Below are 19,346 nucleotides of genomic sequence, written 5' to 3' on the forward strand. Positions count from 1 at the left end.
CACACCACAACCACCAAGCCCCCACCCCCCCCCCCCCCCCATCGCCTCAGCTGAAAAGGAGCTAATAGAGAAAAGCGGCCCAGTGAACTACCGCCTGCAACAGCCTGGTAAGAGGGAAAATGCACAAATCTATCATGTTAATTTCTTTAAAAAATGGGTTGGGACTAACCCGGTGGTGTCAGCCCTCTGCATATCCCCCACAGATCCGCTAGAGTGTGCCTTGGTCAGCAGGGGGGAGGAGCTAACGCCAGCACAACAACAGGACCTGACGGAATTTGCAGGCCAGTTTACGACGTGTTCTCTGCGACTCCAGGTATGACCCACCTGGTGCAGCACGAAATTAAAACACCACCAGTAAAACGGCTTTCAGCACGGCTAACGGTCACTGGCAGTACAGGGTCCTCCCATTCGGCCTCCATGGAGCACCAGCCACCTTCCAGAGGCTCATGGATATGGTCCTGCGGCCGCACCAGCACTTCGCAGCTGCCTACCTGGATGACGTGGTCATACATTCTAGAACATGGGCAGACCACCTCCACCATCTAGAGCTCAGGAAAATACCGTGTAAAAAAGATAGAGGCGGTATTCTGTCCCAGATGCGTGTTTCATCTACGCAAAACTGACAGATAGCTAACAGGAGTCAGAAAAGGTCAGACACAGAAGTAAAGAGTTTTTACTGTTTTGTTCTTTCCTCTTCTTTCTCTTTTTTGTAAAACTGAAACATACAAAATTACAATGTCTTGTAACAGAATGTTCACAAATAATCATTGTTGGAGAATAGTCTGATTTAAACTCAAACTTATAAATCACAAATATATACATGCATTAAGAAAAATTTAACAACTTACAGGCAAAGCCTTTCCAAGGCACAAAACGTAAAGGAAACAGCGAGCCAACTGCATGGAAAAAATCTGGAACACTGCAGTTATTTCCTGGTTAACCTCTAACCCAAGAGTCACATGACCTAAACCAACCACTAAGAAAACAGCTCACAGTCATTAACGTTCTTTGTTGTTACACCAAACTGCCACAAGATGGTGATAATAAAAAATAACAAATAAATGCGTGTCATGACACTCCCCGCCTGGTATTGTTTAGATACCACTATATAATCGACTAAGATAAAGGAAATGTTCATAAAAGACTTTGCGCTTATCAGTCCTCTGTTGGCATGAGAAGAACAGTCTCTGATATAGGTCTGAGTAATGTCTTGATTGTCCCATTCCTTGCAACTCTTAGTTCAACTGTTCTCACTTTTCCATCACTGCTGGCGAAAGTCTTGGTTACAAGTGCCATAGGCCACTCATTGCGCTTGACTTGAGCATCCTTAAGAAGGACCACGTCACCCTCTTTTAAATTTCGTTGTTCCTTTTGCCATTTGCTTCGGCTTTGAAGCTTTGCGAGGTATTCGCGCCTCCATCTACTCCAGAAAGTGTTGGCAAGATGTTGCACCCGTCTCCATTGCTGCCTGTGGAGATCAGTTTCCTTGAAGTCACCTGAAGGTAAGAGGACTGTATGGCCCTTTTGAGTTAGGAGCATGGCTGGCGTCAACAAGAAAGGTGAATCTGGGTCCGAAGGAATAGGAACAAGAGGTTTTGAATTGACAATTCCTGTAACCTCTGCCATCAGAGTAGACAACACTTCATGTGTCAAGCAGGAAGGACTGATCTGCTGGAGCATGGAATTCAGTATGCGCCTGGAGACTCCAATCATCCGCTCCCAGGCTCCTCCCATGTGGAATGCGTGAGGTGGATTAAAGACCCATGAACAACCTTCTCCACCCAGGTACCTCTTCACACTAGGCTGTTCAGAATTGGTTAGCACAATTTCCAGCTCCTTACAAGCTCCTACAAAATTGGTCCCACAATCCGAACGAATTTGTTTAGCAAATTCCCTTAGACAAAAAACCTTCTCAAGGCATTTATAAAGGTGGATGAATCCATGCAATCAATCAGCTCGATGTGTATGGCACAAGTACTCATACAAGTGAAAAGAACAGCCCATCTTTTGCTGTGTGCCTGTCCTCCTCGCATGCGTCTTGCGACGACTGTCCATGGTCCAAAAACATCGAGTCCGACATACGTGAAAGGAGGTTCAGTGTTCAGGCGATTGATGGGTAAGTCTGCCATCTTCTGCTCAGTTACCTTCCCACGAAGCTTGTTGCTCATGACACACTTGTGTAGAATGCTGTTGATAAGCGTTGTGGATAGCGGATTCAGTGAACACAACACCCTGATGCTTGACTCGATAATGGTAATGCTCCACCAGTAGTTTTGCAGCATGACTGCGTCCTGGAATGATCAAAGGAAACTTCTTCTTTGAGATCCAGAGTTGCATTCTTTAGCCGACCTCCTATCCTGAGAAAGCCTTTACTATCTATGTAAGGGATCAGTTTCCTTAGAGCACTGTACCTGGGGATGTCATTTCCATTGGCAATGCAAGTAAGCTCTTCTTGGTAAGTTTTCCTCTGCACGCTCTTGATTATGACTTCCTCTGCTTGCAACAACTCTTCCACTGTACGAGGTTTAGCACAATAGTTCCATGATCTGCAGGGTTATGCTTTGTTGATACATAATGCCATTGTGTTGGGCTTGACACTCTGCAGATACGCTGAACCCTGTTGACTACATATATGTAGAAGCGTCTTGTCTGGTTATAGATGTATGCCAGGAAAACTCTGCTGTCCGTGTAAAACTCCACGGCATCTAAAGAGAAATCCAACTCATTTATTATTGTCTCTGCTAACTCTGCAGCTAGAACTGCAGCTCCTAATTCCAGTCTGGGAATTGTATGAGCAACTTGTGGAGCCAACTTTGCCTTCCCTAGAACAAATCCAGTGTGACAGGCTCCTCCTTCATTAATTACACGAAGATATGCCACTGCTGCAATCACTCTGACAGAAGCATCTGAGAAAATGTGAAGTTCCTTTATCAGAGCTGTAGAGAGGGTACTATAGATGTACAGTCTGGGAATTTTTTAGCTGTTTGAGATCTTGTAGGGATTTCCTCCATGCATTCCATCCTCGTAATAGGAATTTCCCTTCAATAATGATAGGGGCAACGAACCCAAGGGGGTTGACAGTAGCAAGTATCCCTCTGCGAGTAAAGGGCTTTTTGATGTCTGTTACATGAAAGGTGAATATGTCTCTCTTCAGGTTCAAGAGTTTGCACACTCTTCGATTGGGAATGCGTTTAGAAGCGAACTTGTGCAGTTTCAAATTCGAAGTGGCCAGCATCTCCTTTGTTCTTGTCAACAGGTCGATTGCTTCTGCAGCTGTGGGTGTTGACAGAAGTCCATCATCGACATAGAATTCTCTCTCTGCAAAGTGTTTGGCGTCTGAACCATACTCCTTCTCATCATAAGCCGCCGCTCGTTGAAGACCATAAATGGCTACAGCAGGGGATGGACTATTTCCGAACACGTGCACCTTCATACGATATTCGATGATGTCTTTGCTGGTGTCATTTTCCTGAAACCAAAGAAAACGAAGAAAGTCTCTATCTTTCTCTTTCACAATGAAGCTGTGAAACATCTGCTCCACATAAAGAAGAACATTGTTTAAGGAGATGCCCTGTTTTTGCGCACTGGAGTCGAAGACAACTCTGATCTGACCAGGCTTCTGTGGGTGGTATACACCAAAGATAGGTAAATACCAACATTCCTGGCCTTCTTGAAGAGGAGGGGCTACCTTGGCATGGTCACGATCGAAGAGGTTCTGCATGAAGGTAACAAAATAAGACTTCATCTCAGGTCTTTTTTCCAATGTGTGCAGAAGAGTGGATGGGCGTGTTAATACCTGGTCTCTATTATTAGGAATCGCTGATGAGGTGTTCTAAATGGGAGTGGTGCAACCCAGCTATTGCTCTCATCCATGAAACATCTCTCTATCCATGATGTCCAGAAAGCGCCTGTCTTCAATGGAAAATCCGACTTTATCATCCTTTGAACTCTCAAAGATGGTATCCCCTATTACGTAGTCATCAAAGATGAAAGTGTCGCATGCCAAAGATACTTCAAGCAGAGGCTTGATGTCAATTTTCTTCTTAATGCTGAGTTTGTTAGGACATGGAGGAAGTAGAGAAGGACGTCCGTTATCGAGTACATGAGTGCGGTAAGTACTAAGTGCTGCAGGCCTGTGAACAGATCCTAAGCAGACGTCACCTACTACGACCCAGCCGAGGTCTAGTCTTTGCGCATAGGGTGCGTTATTAGGTCAATTCCGTTGCTTCCGTTGCATAAGGTACTATGAACCTGAAGAATGTCACGACCCAAAAGAAGAAGAATTTGGTCCTCTGAATCCAAAGGAGGATTGCAATTGGCGATAGGCTTTAGATGAGTGTGGCAGCGTGCTGCATCAGGAGTTAGTATCTCTGCCCTGTCATCCGGCATATTGTTGCATTCGATCAAAGTTGGCAATTTCACCTTTGTTGCTCCATCTAAGGACTCTAAACCAAACCCTGTGGCTCTCCTCCCTGCCGTCTCTGTCACACCTGCACAGGTACCTAAGGTGTATTTTGAGCTCTCACCTTTGACATGCAGCAAGTCGAAGAACTTGGTTCTAGTGAGCGATCTATTGCTCTGGTCGTCCAGGATCACATAAAGCTTGATCACTTCCTTTGGGTGGCCTGCTGGGTAAACCCTAGCTAAGCAAATCTTCGAGCAGGATCGTGAATTTTTACCATAACCACAAAGCCATAAACCATAACCGTACATTTGGAAGTGACAGCAGGTTGAGGTCTGTCTATCTCTCCCTCCCTGCCATGCTCAGATAAAGTTAAAGGTGGTGGTCCTGAGTGAAGTGCTGCAACATGAGCATCACTGCTACATTCCTTACATTTAATAGCTACTTTACAATCCCTAGCCAGATGTGTGGTAGTAGCACAACACCTGTAGAAAACCCCTTTCTCCTTAAGGAATGTTTTGTCGTCTAAAGGATTGCTCCTAAAACCTCTGCAACGTTTGAGAGGGTGGGTTTTTTTATGAATTGGGCAGGTCTTATCCACATCATCCAACTCACAGTTTGAGCTGCTTTTCTGACCCACAGTGCCTGATGACACTTCTGTCTTGTGAGCATAGACTGCACTTTTCACTTGCCTCTTGACTGGTTGTTCCAGTTTCAACACACTATTGGTTCCTGAAGACAGAGCAAAACTCGGATCATTGCGTGTTCGAGCCTCTCTGCAGACGAAATCACAAAAAAATGAGAATGGAGAAAAGGTGACTTAATGTACAGTTTTGTAATGAGAACCTTGACCCATCCACCTTTCCTGAAGACTGTAAGGTAACTTATCTACGATGGGAGCTACACCTCGTGCGGTGTCAAGATAAGTAAGTCCAGGTAGATAGCCTTCGTGTTTCTCAGACTCCACTTCCTGTATAAAATCTCCAAGCTCTCTAAGCTTTTTGGCATCCTTGTTGCTTATCTTTGGAAAGCTTTCGATCCTGTCAAAGAGGGATTTCTCATTAATCTCTGGAGAGCCATAGCAATCTTCCAAGCGCTCCCAAGACTTTCTTAAGCCTGTCTCTGGATTACCTGTATGTACAGCTATGATCCTTCGTACATAATGTGAAGACGGTTTCCCAAACATTTAGAGAGAAGGTCTAACTGTTCAGTGGCTGACAGGTGCAAACCCCCAATTGCAGATGACTTCCACACCCAGTAATTTCTCAGGACGATCATCAAACTTTAAAAGGCCTGAGCTAACAAGTTCTCTGTGTGCTAAGAACATGGCGATTTCACTCACGTTAGCGTCATTGTTGAATGATGGCTGTGGTGTTGTCTTACATGGTGAGGAGGTGAATTGTGGTGTTTGGAATTTCACTGACCTCTGAGGCTGCTGCACCATACTCTCAGTATCAGGTTTATTGTAGGAATCTCTGACATCCCAAGCAGTAAAGTGATGCAGCCTTTGCTGTGTTTCAGGCTTTAACACATGGATAATGGCCTCTAGAGGTGATTGGTATTGTTCGTCTTCAACAGGTGGTGATATCTCCAGTTGAGACTGATGCATGACGTAATCACGAGTGCAATCAGAAATCTCTCTCGTGTCAGATATCCTTTCTCCGAGCTCACTTTCTGCTGCTGCCTCCAGCACCTTTGCCTCCACAAGGGCTGCTGCAACCTCACTCTTATGCTTTAGCGCTGATAGAGATGCTTCCATGTGAGCCTCTGTTACTTTCAATTGAGCCTTGTCAATCAAGATCTCAGATTCTTTTTTTTAAGGAATTCAGCCTTAACCCATGCAGCTTCCAACTTAGCGCAAGCCTTGGCAGCAGCAATGCTAGCTGATGAGCTTCTAGATCTATTAGTCGAAGCAGAGGCTATAGATCTTGTTTCTAATGCTTGGCTTCGCTCTGTAGCTTCCTCAATCTCCGTAACTTTCTCCGCCATCATGTATCGCTGAGTCTGTCTAAGAGTGCAAGATGTGATGATTAACGAAGAAAAATGGAATTAGAGTTTGCTTTCCTTGAAATGTAGTGCCCGCTGTGTGGTTGCCTTTTTACTATTCTTTCCCAGATGCGTGTTTCATCTACGCAAAACTGACAGATAGCTGACAGGAGTCAGAAAAGGTCAGACGCAGGAGTAAGGTTGAGAGTTTTTACTGTTTTGTTCTTTCCTCCTCTTTCTCTTTTTTGTAAAACTGAAACATACAAAAATACAATGTCTTGTAACAGAATGTTCACAAATAACCATTGTTGGAGAATAGTCTGATTTAAACTCAAACTTATAAATCACAAATATATACATGCATTAAGAAAAATTTAACAACTTACAGGCAAAGCCTTTCCAAGGCACAAAATGTAAAGGAAACAGAGAGCCAACCGCATGGAAAGAATCTGGAACACTGCAGTTATTTACACTGCATAGCATCCCCCCTCTCAGATCTTAAAAAGAAGGGACAGCCTGAGCGGGTCCAGTGGTCAGAGAGGGCTGAGCAGGCGTTTCAGGCGCTGAAGAAGGAGTGAACCAGCGAGCTGGTGCTGCAAACCCCCGACTTTAGTTTGCCATTCGTGGTCCACCCAGACGCGTCAGAGACCAGTCTGGGAGCTGTCCTCTCACAAAGCTTCGATGGGGAGGAACACCCAGTGCTGTACATCAGCAGGAAACTGACGCCAGCGGAACAAAGGTACGCTGCAGTGGAGCGAGAAGCCCTGGCCATCAAGTGGTCAGTTGAAGAACTGCGCTACTACCTAGAGGGCCGACAATTCACCCTGGTGACGGACAATGCTCCTCTGCAATGGATGGTTAGAGCTAAAAATTCTAATGCCAGAGTAACCTGCTGGTTTTTGTCGATACAAGACACCGGGCTGGAAGCATGAACGCCAATGCAGACGATCTCTCACAAAGGCACGGACTCTGGTCTCAATCGTTGCTGGCAGTAGGTTCAGAGCTCGGGAGGGGGGTACTGTGACGTTGGCATCATGTCCCGTTCACAAAACCAGGCAAGCACTCCAAACACAACAGCCAGGTGGGTGATTAATGGACAGCACCATATCAGCACCCGTGTTGTGGAAAGCTGCAAAGCACATGGCAGCGGGGCGGAGCGGCATAATGTCAACTCTCCACGCTCATCAAGGAAAAGGAGGAATATAAAAGGAGCCACTAGGGAGCAGAGAGAGAGGAATGTTTGGCTCCCAACTAATGAATTGTTTGTTTCTCTTTTTCTCAACAAGAAGCAGCGACAGTGGCGGGAGCAGCGCGAGTTATCGCAGCGAATACGCCGACCCTCTTCCAACGAATCTCTAAAGGTCTCTACGTGCCGAGGACACCAAGCACCCAACCGCCCAGACAGGTTTGGGACTTAGCTCTCCCCGGACGGGCCGTTGCCGCAAACAATACGTATTTGGAGCTGCGCTACGTTGGTTAACCCTCTGGAGTCTGAATTGCCGCCGGCGCCCAAACGTGTTTTTTTTTTTTAGATGCCAGCAAAAAGAGCTTAAACTGCTCTGTCATATTTGATCAAACATTTCAAAGTAATACATCATTTAAATCTGTAAAGGGTCTACTTTTATTTGTGTATGCTCACTATATAAACAAAATGTTGTATTTTTTTTTAATTGAATAAAATATTCAGGGTGCGCCATCTGTCGCCTTTGTCTGCGTGATCTTCATTTAGAAACACGTCATTAAAAAGCGCTGAAACTCAACCAATAACTGACACACGGAATAAATATATCTTTAGACAGCTTAAAGTGTGTAGTTTTAGAATAAAAAACTGTGAAATAAAAAAACATGTTTCCAACTAATATAAATCATGTGAAACCAAGTAGAGGCACAGATTTTCCACCGCAGCTCATTATCTGATGACCGGACATCCCCCCCGCCCCCCGGTATTCACAGGTAAAACAGTTTACACGCCCCCCGGACAGTGGCATAAAACAATGCCAGAGGATTTACCTTTTCATCCGAAAAAGATTGCGATTCCGACGAGGAGCGTTTGCATTTTGAAGAGCGAGGACTTTCCAGCAAGTTGCTACGATGAGTAAGTTATTTAGTCTTACATTCTGATCATATAAAACTAATATTGTTTGTAGACATCTCTGCCTAGCTTTTGTCAGCATTGCATTTTTAACGTTACAACAAAAATCCGCCAATATCTGCTCATTTGTAACATTAACTGTTTGTAATTGTATGCCCTAAATATTGTTGACATTATATAAAGTTATATTTTAGCCTCAGTTCAGTTTTGGTTAGTGTCACTTATCATCCTGAAAGGCTGTTATGTAGTGTTAGCTAGCAGAGATGTTCCGGAATGCTGAGGTGTTAATGCTATATGTACAATGCATGCTAACAAATATATATTGTTCAAGTTCATCCTAAAATTTATTGTTTGGTTTTAGGAATGTGGCTGCATCACCCTTGCCTTTACCACACCAGGTCACGCAGGCGTCGATCCATTTTGAGTTCAACCGAGAATCATCCTGAGTAAGTACATATTTTATATTTTCTTAAATTATATTTAGTTTGAATCATTATTGCATTGTATGAGATATGCAAACAACTTTATCAATGACACAATTAGTGATGTTCATCTGTGTGTGTGTGTTTCATAAACAGATGTGATCAAGCACCTGCACAAAGACATTTCCATGCACTGCACTTGTAAATGCATACAACCAGCACATGGGGGGCGTTGACCTGTCTGATCAACTATTACAATACTACACAGCACAGCACAAAACAATGAAGTGGTACCGAAAGATTTTTCTACACTTCTTGGACATCGCTGCCACCGACAGTTTCATTGTGCATAAAGAACTGTATGGTGACGTGTTCCATAAAGAATTTATGGAACAACTTATTGCCGTGCTTTGTAGCGTCACACAGAAAGTAGTGCCAAAACGGACCAACTCTGATCATGTATCAGTTCCAGGATCTGAACTGTCCTCTGATGTCAGAAATGTTGCCACTGCTGGCCGCAAGAGCTGTGTACATTGCAAAACATTGCATGGTAAGCACCACAAAACACCATGGAAATGCCTGGCATGCGATGTTCACCTGTGTCTTCAGTTGAACATGAACTACTTTCAAGAGTGGCACAGGGATTTTGCATAGTATTGTAGTGTATTGTGTTATTGTTTTTGTTGCACTCTTTATTTTTTATACATACTGTACTGTATTGTTTTATTGTTACAATTCCCTTTTTAATGCTGTCCTTGCTAATGTGTAATTTAAATAAACCACAAAGGAAACACATTCTTTCTTGTAGTACTGTACTTCTCACTCAGATCCTGGCTCAGTGATCCACAGCTCATTATGTAATCCGCATCTTATTATGCGACCCATTGTCTACAAAGCTGTCAGTCACAGCATGTCGAGGCCTCTTCGCATATGGCCTTTCAAAGTAAAAAGTGTCTTTTAAATTTTGAATCAATGTATCGTTTAATGTGAATGAGCAGGCAGGATGATTTTCACATGATTAAAAAAAAAACCCCTACATTAGAAGATCTGTTCTCAAAAAGACTTGGGAAAACATGTTTAGGTTTTATTTTACTTTATTTTACTTTATTTATTTCAGTGAGGTTTTTTTTTTTGCTTTTTCAAAAACCATGCATAAACCTTATTTTGTCAAAAATACTAACACACACATATAAGTTGTTTACATATTATGGTAGCCCAGTTTGTGTTGCATACAGTGTAATAAGTCTTTTGTCAATAATATGTTTTAAAAGCATATATTTAAAAAGAACCAAATGTAAGAGCATGTCAAAATCTCTCAAGAGGCCAAAAACACCCTCAGACTCCAGAGGGTTAAGGACTAATTCATATTCCGGTACAAAATTGCACTTCGTCTTTTCCCCCGGTGCTCCTGTACACAACAAATAAAGACACAACGTGATTTTCCTGACATTCGGCTCTCTGGTGTTTGCGTGTTCATCCCGTCATGTGAGCGAGGCGCTATACTTTTTAAAACAGAGGTTGTATGTTCAGGCTGGTAAGTCTAAGCCTTTACAAATATAAAGTGGGTGAACATTATGTTAACATCTTGATAGGAAAACATTTTTGCCATTACATATATTTGACCAACACCATGTGGTTATAACTGATGATGCTGTACCATTAAATTTATAAATTATGTAATTTACATTTAAAAACACGTTAAAGAAATTGCATACATCCAGTATTTTACAAATATCTGGATTGCTTATTCAAAGAAACCACACAGTGTAATTACTAAGACACTGCAAGCAAGTCTGGAACCAAATATCTTCTACACTGAGTCTATCCTGAGGTGGCCCTTAACCAGCCAAAGATTACAAGAATGCTTTAAGACCACTGAGACTTTTATTATCTGGGGAACACACTACGAGTCATTTGAAATGTTGTACAGTTCTATTACATCTCCAAGATGGTATCTAACTTGTTCCTGTTGTTTGGCCCTTGTTGCAAATTGTGTAAGAAGATGTAAAATCAACCAACTTTTCAGTATCCACTAGTTCAGTGGCCTGTGCAAGATGTAGGACATCAACTTGATAAGCCATGACAGTTTCATCAAAGCATATACTTTAAAATGGTTGATATTCTAAACAATAAAGCTTAGACTCCACAAGAAATTTTTTTTTGACCAGTCCAAATTCTGGCATATGATCATTTTGTACTTTGGCAAAGATCATAGACTTCTAAGTTACATATTTATTACCATTTATCACAAGCTGATCACAAGCAAATATTTGACTGATACAGCATGGTTAATGTCACTGAAACCTATATAGCCCCTTAATATTCCACGTAAATATTGTAGATCCTTAACCTCAGATTGTCAGGCTGGATTCAGGTAGATAGAAACCAAAGTAGAAACCGAAGTAGTCACTCTGACTCTCTCCGACGCTATCTAACTTATTCTGACACCATGAATAAAGATGGAAAGGCGAAAAGTATCCGGGCATGGATCACGTATCAACTGCAGTTTTGAAAGGTAAGGTTAATTTGTTTATACTTGTCTACTTTTCTTTTTAGCAATTTTACTAGCAAACGTTAGCTAATATCAGTTTGAATTGGGCAGTTGGTATGCTAGCTAATTTGAAGCAATGTGCAGCAGTTAAAAACAGTATGTTCATTTGTTGAAAATACTTAAACTTTGGAAAAAATCCCCCTAACTCTAACCCCTTTTTTATTTATTTTGGCCAGAAGTAGTGATAATGTGTTAATGTGCCCTTATGATAACATTGGCCATTTCAGTGCTGAGTTAGCATTATATAACTTATGTAACTAACATTTGAAATACTTTTAGATAGTGAAACAAAAGAAATAACAAAAAACAGAGAACATAACATTTCTCAGGCAACAATTTTTTTTTTACAATAGTTTACAGTTAAAAATATGTTTAATTTCATGTATCACAGTAAGTAACTCATATGTATATAAGTGATTGTCTTGATGCAGTTTTAAGCCAAGGTCAGGTTGATTAAAAAAATATTCATATTTTCATTAGTTATTTATCAGTGGCAATTCAGGGGATGATAAAAGTCAATAAAGACCATATCTGCTGGGCAACTGGTTTGAGAGGAAAGTACATGGGCTTGGAGTAGTGAGCAGGGGCAGAGAGGAACTGAGCAGCAGACTGTGTTAATATCAACATGAGAATTTGTAATTATAAACTATGTTATTAGTTGAAGTATAATGTTTACCATATTGTTTAATGTGTTTTTCAGCTGCTAATATAAGCACAGGGATGCTGTCCAGCCTCTCTAAAGAGGATTTGCGTGATCTCTTTCCGGGGCCTGAGCACTTCTTTAGAAGGCAAGCCATTTGGAGACTTACTCATGAGGAAAATTAGGTAATAAAGGTTTGATATTTGCGAGACATTTAGTCTAACAATGCAGTGTTTTTTTTTTTTTTGTCAAAAGATGTATTTCCTGGCCAACATACGTTTATCGAAAGATAATTTTGGGGGTTTTTTTGCCTTACAGTTATTACTGAATAAATGTACCTCATGTCTTAAACAGGGTCAAGAATCAGACCCATGTGGACCTGGCATCTGCTCTGAGACCTGCGATTTCAACCATGCCCCCTTTCCCTCTTCCTCCAGCCCCTCTCCTCTCAAAGAACCCACCCCTCCCCATCTCCTGACCCTTCGTCAAACCCAAGGGACCTATATCCCTTCCAAAGTTATTCGCTGTCGATTAATCAGAAATACAGTAAAAAGCATGATTTCGATTAAGAGAGCAGCAGGGGATGGCTTTCATTATCCATGCAGCCAGGAACTCACAGTAATGGCAAAGCATCTCATAGAGTACCACCCAATGCTGAAGGACAAATCTGCAGCCAGTGGAGCCGAGTGGGTAAGTCATGTAGGGTGCCCACCCAATGGCCCAACGACGGAATCCACTGGTGTGGGTGAAGGTATGCTGCGTGTTAGTCCTTCTCGCACGGCTGTAAAAGATTACTCAAATAGATTGCACTTTGTTACATTAATCCAATTTAAATAAAGATTTAACTTGAATATCTCTAATTCAAGCTGATCACCTTATTGGTTGTACTTCTTCTTTAATTTTAATAGATTATTCTAAGCATTCTGTCTTTTGAATTAATCATTTATTATGGTCCTGGAGTCGCTTAGAACCTTGTGATCAGCTAACTATACCTGCTCACGGAGGGACATTGGCCAGTCCGAATCTTAGTCAGAGGATATAACGGTAAACTAATATTCTTTAAGTAGGCCGCTCAATGCTTGCTTATTCATAAAGAACTATTGATTTAGTTACTTGGTCATAACTTGCTAAGTCAGTGATAGCCGCTACACATGCTCACGGACACAAACTCGCCAGACTGTCCCTTAGTCAGAGTATATAACGGTAAACTAATATTCTTTAAGTAGGCAGCCCAATGCTTGCTCATGCATAAAGAATACTGTATTTAGTCACTTAGTTATAACTTGCTAAAGTCAGAGATAGTCAGAAATCAGAAGGTCCCAGACGTTGTGCTCTATGCTCCATCCGTTCATGAGCCTTCAGTTTGTACTATCCTGTTCACAAATTTGCGGTAACGGATTTCAGGAAATTTCAGAGATAATCAAGAATTTTACATTTATTTGCCAGGCAATTGACACTAAACAAGTGTCACATCTAAAACAAATAATAGAAGAAAGTTACATAACATGATCAACATTAAACCAAATAATTTAGCAATGCAGTTTACTAAAGAAATGTTAAAGAATCACTATACCTGGCAATAGAGACACACAGAGACTGTGTGGGAATTTCTGACTATTGCAGCGTCTGGCACAGGTCATTTAGATTTCATGTCCCAGGCATTCCTTTTAACCTATGACATCTACATCTCAATCAAAATGCGAAACTTTTATTGAGGGTGGTGTATCCCACAGTGTCACACTCCCCCTCCGAAGACACGAAACAGGACCAAACCCTGAACTCTTGTTGAATTCACAGGGACCCTCAAACCATAAAACACACACACACACACACACACACACACACACACACACACACACACACACACACACACACACACACAACTAGCTCCAGAATGTCTGGATCCTACAACTGACTCCAGATAACCCCATGCAGCTTCTCTGGTTGACCTCATAGGGACCCTCAAATAATAAAACAATCCAAACTCGAAACTCGATCCAGCATGGCTGCTTGTGACACACACACACACACACACACACACACACACACACACACACACACACACACACACACACCACCCCGAGAGCCAGATAACCCCCTTGGCCTCTCTAGTTGACCTCATAGGGACCCTCAACCATAAAACACACGCACACACACACACGCACAGACACACACACACACACACACACACACACACACACACACAATAGGGCATTTATTTTATTAATTAAACCAATAAATAAGATGTTCCCCATTCCACGACATAAACCGATACCTTGAAAGGTATCTCTTCCTTTACTATAGTTGTACTCTAAAATTCTATTATTGTAAGAATTGTCTCTTCTATTAAGGCTTGATTGACTTAGAATGATCTGTTCTTTACTTTCCTAACAAGGGTGCATTGTATACATCAGAATACAACTTTGTATTAACATCAGTTACACTTTGATTACTGATCTATGTATGTAATGTACCGCTGCCTTTATGCCGTCATTCCTTTTCATGTTAAGTATCCAAATGACCACAAAATTATCTGTTACTTATTTTTTAAACAATGGTGCATTTTATTTGATCACAAAAGGTACCATAATACACTTTGGATAAAACTTAAAAGTCATCCAAGCAGGTATAGCCTGGGAACTATGCTCACAGACACAGGAACAAAGGGAGATTTTCCCTCTAAAATTTCAGGCCATAGCATTGGCCATTCCCCGAAAGATGGGTGGGGTTCAGGACCTTTAAAACATCTTGAACCCAACTACTTATTGTTCGGTCAAGAAAAGCAAGCTCGCTCACTCGGCTCGACCAGAAAGGCTCGGACCCCCGGGGCCCGAAGGCCCGGGGGCCCGATGGCCCGGAGAGTCGGATGCTTTGAACAGCCCAGCAGCGACTCTTCGGGACGAGATCTCAAATCTCTTTTGAGATCTTCCAGCAAGCTTCATCTTCAAGAACACCAACTGCTCTGATCTTCAGGTGAAGCTGGAAGAACATCTGACTCAATCCTAACCGATTTTTCCAAGATTCTTTTGTCTACTGCATCCGGACTCTTGTGCAACAAGCCAAAGCAAGTAACCGGTTTACCAACTAATTTAGATGCGTGTTAAGTTTAAACCGCTTAATATTAAGGCGAATTTAAATTTCAGTGACGATTTCTTAGTTAGGATGTGATTATTTTTGAAGCTTAAGCTTGCCATTCCTTTCCTTCCTTTCTTCTTTTCCTTTCTCTTCCCCCTTTCCTAAATTTAACTTTCGTTTATTTTATTAAAATTTTTGTTTTCTTTACTTCTTTTGTTTGTTTGTGTAGCTAGCTTTATGTGTGTTTGTCTCATCATTAAACGCCATATTTTTAACAAGTGATTAATTGTGAGCGATACTCAGAGACAAAGTTCCTGCAACATTCGGTCTGAACTACATGCTCTTTTAATTTTTACGGTATAAACAATAAAAGAGGATTACATCTTTCTTGGCCGGGGAGATACCTCTTTTATAGAATGAATAAAGATTATACTGTCTGTTCGGTGGATGAACAGACCAAATAAGTGTAACGTTAATTCCATTACCGTCAATTTCAACTTAACTTAAATATTTAGGAGTAACTATAACCCATTATAATTACTTATAAATATTTCCCTTCCTTTGCGAGCTAAATTCGCTACACTATCGAATGCTTCCTTAAGTGTTTCGGCAAATTTCCTTAAATACCCAAATCATCGTAAACACTTTCTTAATTCAAAGTGATAAAGGTTTTGCACACCCTTTCTTGGGACCGGATGTGACCTAAAAAACAAATGTCACCTAGACCACCTGGTAAGGATCTTCTCCGGGGCAACCCTTATGTCAGTAGGACAGAATTTCCCCTAACCTGAGGTCTGTTCTACTGATATGGGACTGAGATCATATTTCCAATCACACTGAGACCTTTAAAATGATACTAAACATGTGAAGGTAAAATGTATACATTCCTAAATTGTAATTATTACATTATGCAAGTAAAGTAGCTTGAATTCCGGGACCTTCTCAGTCACTTTTTCATGATCTGGCCATCTCCCCAGGAGGGAAAGGGGGGGGGGGGAGGCTCGAGGATGGGTGACTGGGCAGCTGAACAAATGGCTTTCTCTCCTCAGATCAAAGAGATCCTCTCCTTAGATTAGAAGGTTTATTGTTTTGTTGCATGGTAGTTCTCGGGGTCTGGCCTCATGAAGTTGCATGGCAGTTCTCGGGGTCTGGTACCATGAACAGATCTGACCCTCCTTACAGTTACTAGTCAGGTATTCATTAAATTTTCAAACACAGTACTGTTATATATCTGGCAGCCAAGGTGCAAACATATGACACTCAGACTAGGAGGAATGTGCTTCATCTAGATTAATCAAGGCAATGTGTCTGTATGGTTTCATTTCTGGATCTGATTTAATTTAATGTAATTAGTAACACAAACAATTTGTTGTGTGTCTTGTTAAGAACCTGTAAAGAAGCAGCTTTTGAAAAGGCTTAAAAATGTGACAACCCCCAAAAGGAAAAAAGGAAGTGACACCTTTAAGGAAGAAGCCATGAAGCCTAAGCTTTCAGAGCATCCAGGAGACGTCTAGTGATGAGTCCAATTCTTCAACTTTGATCTTGGAGAGAATCACCGCATTCTAGATGCAGTACCTCAGAGGTAATCTAGAAAAACAGTCACTGCAGGTGTATGTGTAATGTCAAAGTCTTTTGCAGTACCACAAAATTGTATGGAATTTTGAAAGTCAGACTTTTTTGCATTTCTGCAAATATTTCACAATAAAAGTTTTGATAGGAAATTAAATGCTAAAATATGTTTAATTTAGAAGATAGAGAAAGTTTTCAGTTTGTCTTAAAGGTGTGGATAGGTGGTGAATACCTGACTAGTGACCTGACCCATTCTGTACACATTCATAATATTGAGACTACTGACTTACCCATTCACCTCCAGTGGTTTTGTCTTCCCCACCTAATGTTGTAGGACAGGCCATAAAAAGACACTTGAAGCTTATTCCTGTTTACTTGATACTTGAAGCTTATCCCTGTTTTAGAGAACTATATCATGTAAAAAAAAAAAAAAAAGTATTCATTTTAAGTACTTAAAATTAATACAATAAATATTTTGTTGATTGTCAGTATAAAAATCCACATATAATGAGGTTCACAATGTAATAGAAATCCACAGAATTAAAATTAGCAGTTTTCATTATTTGTGAACTTCAGACTGCAGATATTCTTTTTTTTTTATTATTTAAATGTCAGGCTGTCCACACTCTGCAAATGGTCTTTCGGGAGATCTGCCTAGAAACCACTGCTGGCTGTGCTTCTAGCTATGAAGCATAAACCGTTTGTGGACCTGGTAGCCCTTTTTGAACACCCTCCCTGGAAGATTCCTCTCAGGAGGGATGTTCTCTCTAGACAGGGGGCACAATAGTTTACCCCCGTTGTGGAGATTCCAGTCTCCCTCCACAAAGAGGTTGTATGCCGCTAGATGGCGCCTGTTCAGTGTATGGTGCGATTAGCACTAATTCAATCCAGTTAGCTGCCCGGTTGGTTCAGTGCTGGAATTCCTTCAAGAACAGTTCGCCACAGGGCGTTCTCCGTCTACTCTCAAAGTCTACGCATCTGCTGTTTCAGCATATCATGCCCCCCTGGTGGGGCAATCACTTGGTAGAGACCCGCTGGTGACAGGTTTTCTTAGTGGCACCTCCAGTGCGACCTAGAGTGCCTGTGTGGGCCTAAGCCCCCCTTCAAGCCATTGGCTGAGGCATCCTGGAGTTTCCTCACAATCAAGACTGTGTTTCTCCTGGCCATTTCCTTCCTTAAGAGAGTCAGAGATCTTCAGGCCCTCTCTGTGGCCCCCTCATTTCTGAAGTTTACAGGCCCAGACCAGGAAAGGCTAAACCGGCTGTGTCCAGTGCAAAAATTGAACATGTATGCCCACAGAACAAGTCTGTGGAGGAAGTCGGAACAGCTTTTCATCTTCTATAGTCCTCCAGGAGACGCCTCCCTGTGAACAAGCAGACGCTAAGGCTTGGGCCTCTGGAGTTTCCCTCAATAACATCTGCAACGCTGTGGGCTGGTCTACCCTGCTGACCTTGTAATGTTTTATAACCTTGACCTCAGTGCCACTCCTGACTCCTCTGTTCTTCAACCTAGCTGTGCACACAAGGCAGGGACTGGTCAATCACTTTTTCTCACTCTGTATGTTTACAATTCCTGTAGAGTGGAAAGGGAAACACCAGTAATCAATTTCAGCCTAACCATCTGCTGTAGTCTTCTAATGTCTGATTATGTAGCTTATCTGCAAGAGTGAAAAAGAAAGTTTACATGACTGTGTTGAGACCTGCTATGTTGTATGGTTTAGAGACCATGTCATTGAGTAAAAGACAGGAGGCAGAGCTTTCGTTGGGAGGTGAGAGGATGGACAGGATTAGAAATGAGTTTATTAGAGGGACAGCGCATGAAGAACGTTTTGGAGAAAAGGTGAGCAGGTAAGATTGAGATGGTTTGGACATGTACAGATGGGGGACATGGGTTATATCAGTAGGAGAATGCTGAGGATGGAGCCACCAGGAAGGAGGAAAAAAAGGAAACCAAGAAGAAGGTTTTTGGATGTGGTAAGGGAAGACATCCAGGTAGTTGGTTTGAAAGAGGCAGATGTAGAGGATATCAACAAGCTCAACAATATCATCTGTGTTAACATAAATTTGGAGCTGTTTACTCAGTTTCACTATTTTCTGTACAATTTCTTTCACTTCACAGTCTTTGTCAAACCCCTTAAAGTTATTCACATATGCACGCAACAATTGTAATTTTTTTTTCATCTGAGGTGACCGTCATATCTCTGAAATGTCGTTATTTGAGTGGATGTCGTGTCCTCCATCTGTCAACATCTCTTGTAAGCTTTTGAAAGAATATACACATACAATTTTTTTTAGGGAAGACTATGAAGATCCCAAGGTAAATTATCTGATTCGTGATTGGGATAGCTTTTATCTGAATACTGTGAGCTTTTTTGTTTAATAGTAGAAAAGATGATTTGGACCAATTTATTATATATCCAAATTTCCCAAAACAATTATGTGTTTCAAGTGTGTTTTGGATTCCACTAAAAATGTCTTCTGTATAGAGAGATATTGTATGTTGGGTGCCATTAATTAGAATAGAACAGATTTGATCTTGTCTTATTTTTTGAGCTAGCGTTTTGAGGGATAATGCAAATAACAATGGTGAGAGGGGGCATCCTTGCCTCG

General features: G+C 41.6%; 1 protein-coding gene and 2 long non-coding RNA genes across 3 annotated transcripts in view; 1 reads left to right on the top strand and 2 right to left on the bottom strand.

The window, feature by feature from the left end:
- Window positions 1-583: 583 nt before the first annotated feature.
- Window positions 584-962, bottom strand: LOC310731764. Its single transcript, XR_014535290.1, has 2 exons — window positions 849-962; window positions 584-715 (listed from the first exon to the last, which is right to left on the bottom strand). It is a non-coding gene; the product is annotated as an uncharacterized lncRNA (long non-coding RNA).
- A 5,622-nt stretch (window positions 963-6,584) lies between these two features.
- Window positions 6,585-6,857, bottom strand: LOC310732697. Its single transcript, XR_014535533.1, has 2 exons — window positions 6,775-6,857; window positions 6,585-6,641 (listed from the first exon to the last, which is right to left on the bottom strand). It is a non-coding gene; the product is annotated as an uncharacterized lncRNA (long non-coding RNA).
- A 1,530-nt stretch (window positions 6,858-8,387) lies between these two features.
- LOC310732344 (uncharacterized protein) overlaps window positions 8,388-19,346 on the top strand; it is a 337,655-nt gene continuing 326,696 nt past the window's right edge. The window contains exon 1 of the transcript XR_014535441.1: window positions 8,388-8,483. The gene's annotated coding sequence lies outside the window, so the exon portion shown is untranslated. The remainder of the gene's footprint in view (window positions 8,484-19,346) is intronic.

Source organism: Silurus aristotelis (assembly GCF_946808225.1).
Source record: "Silurus aristotelis genome assembly, chromosome: 10".
NCBI classification, from domain to species: domain Eukaryota; kingdom Metazoa; phylum Chordata; class Actinopteri; order Siluriformes; family Siluridae; genus Silurus; species Silurus aristotelis.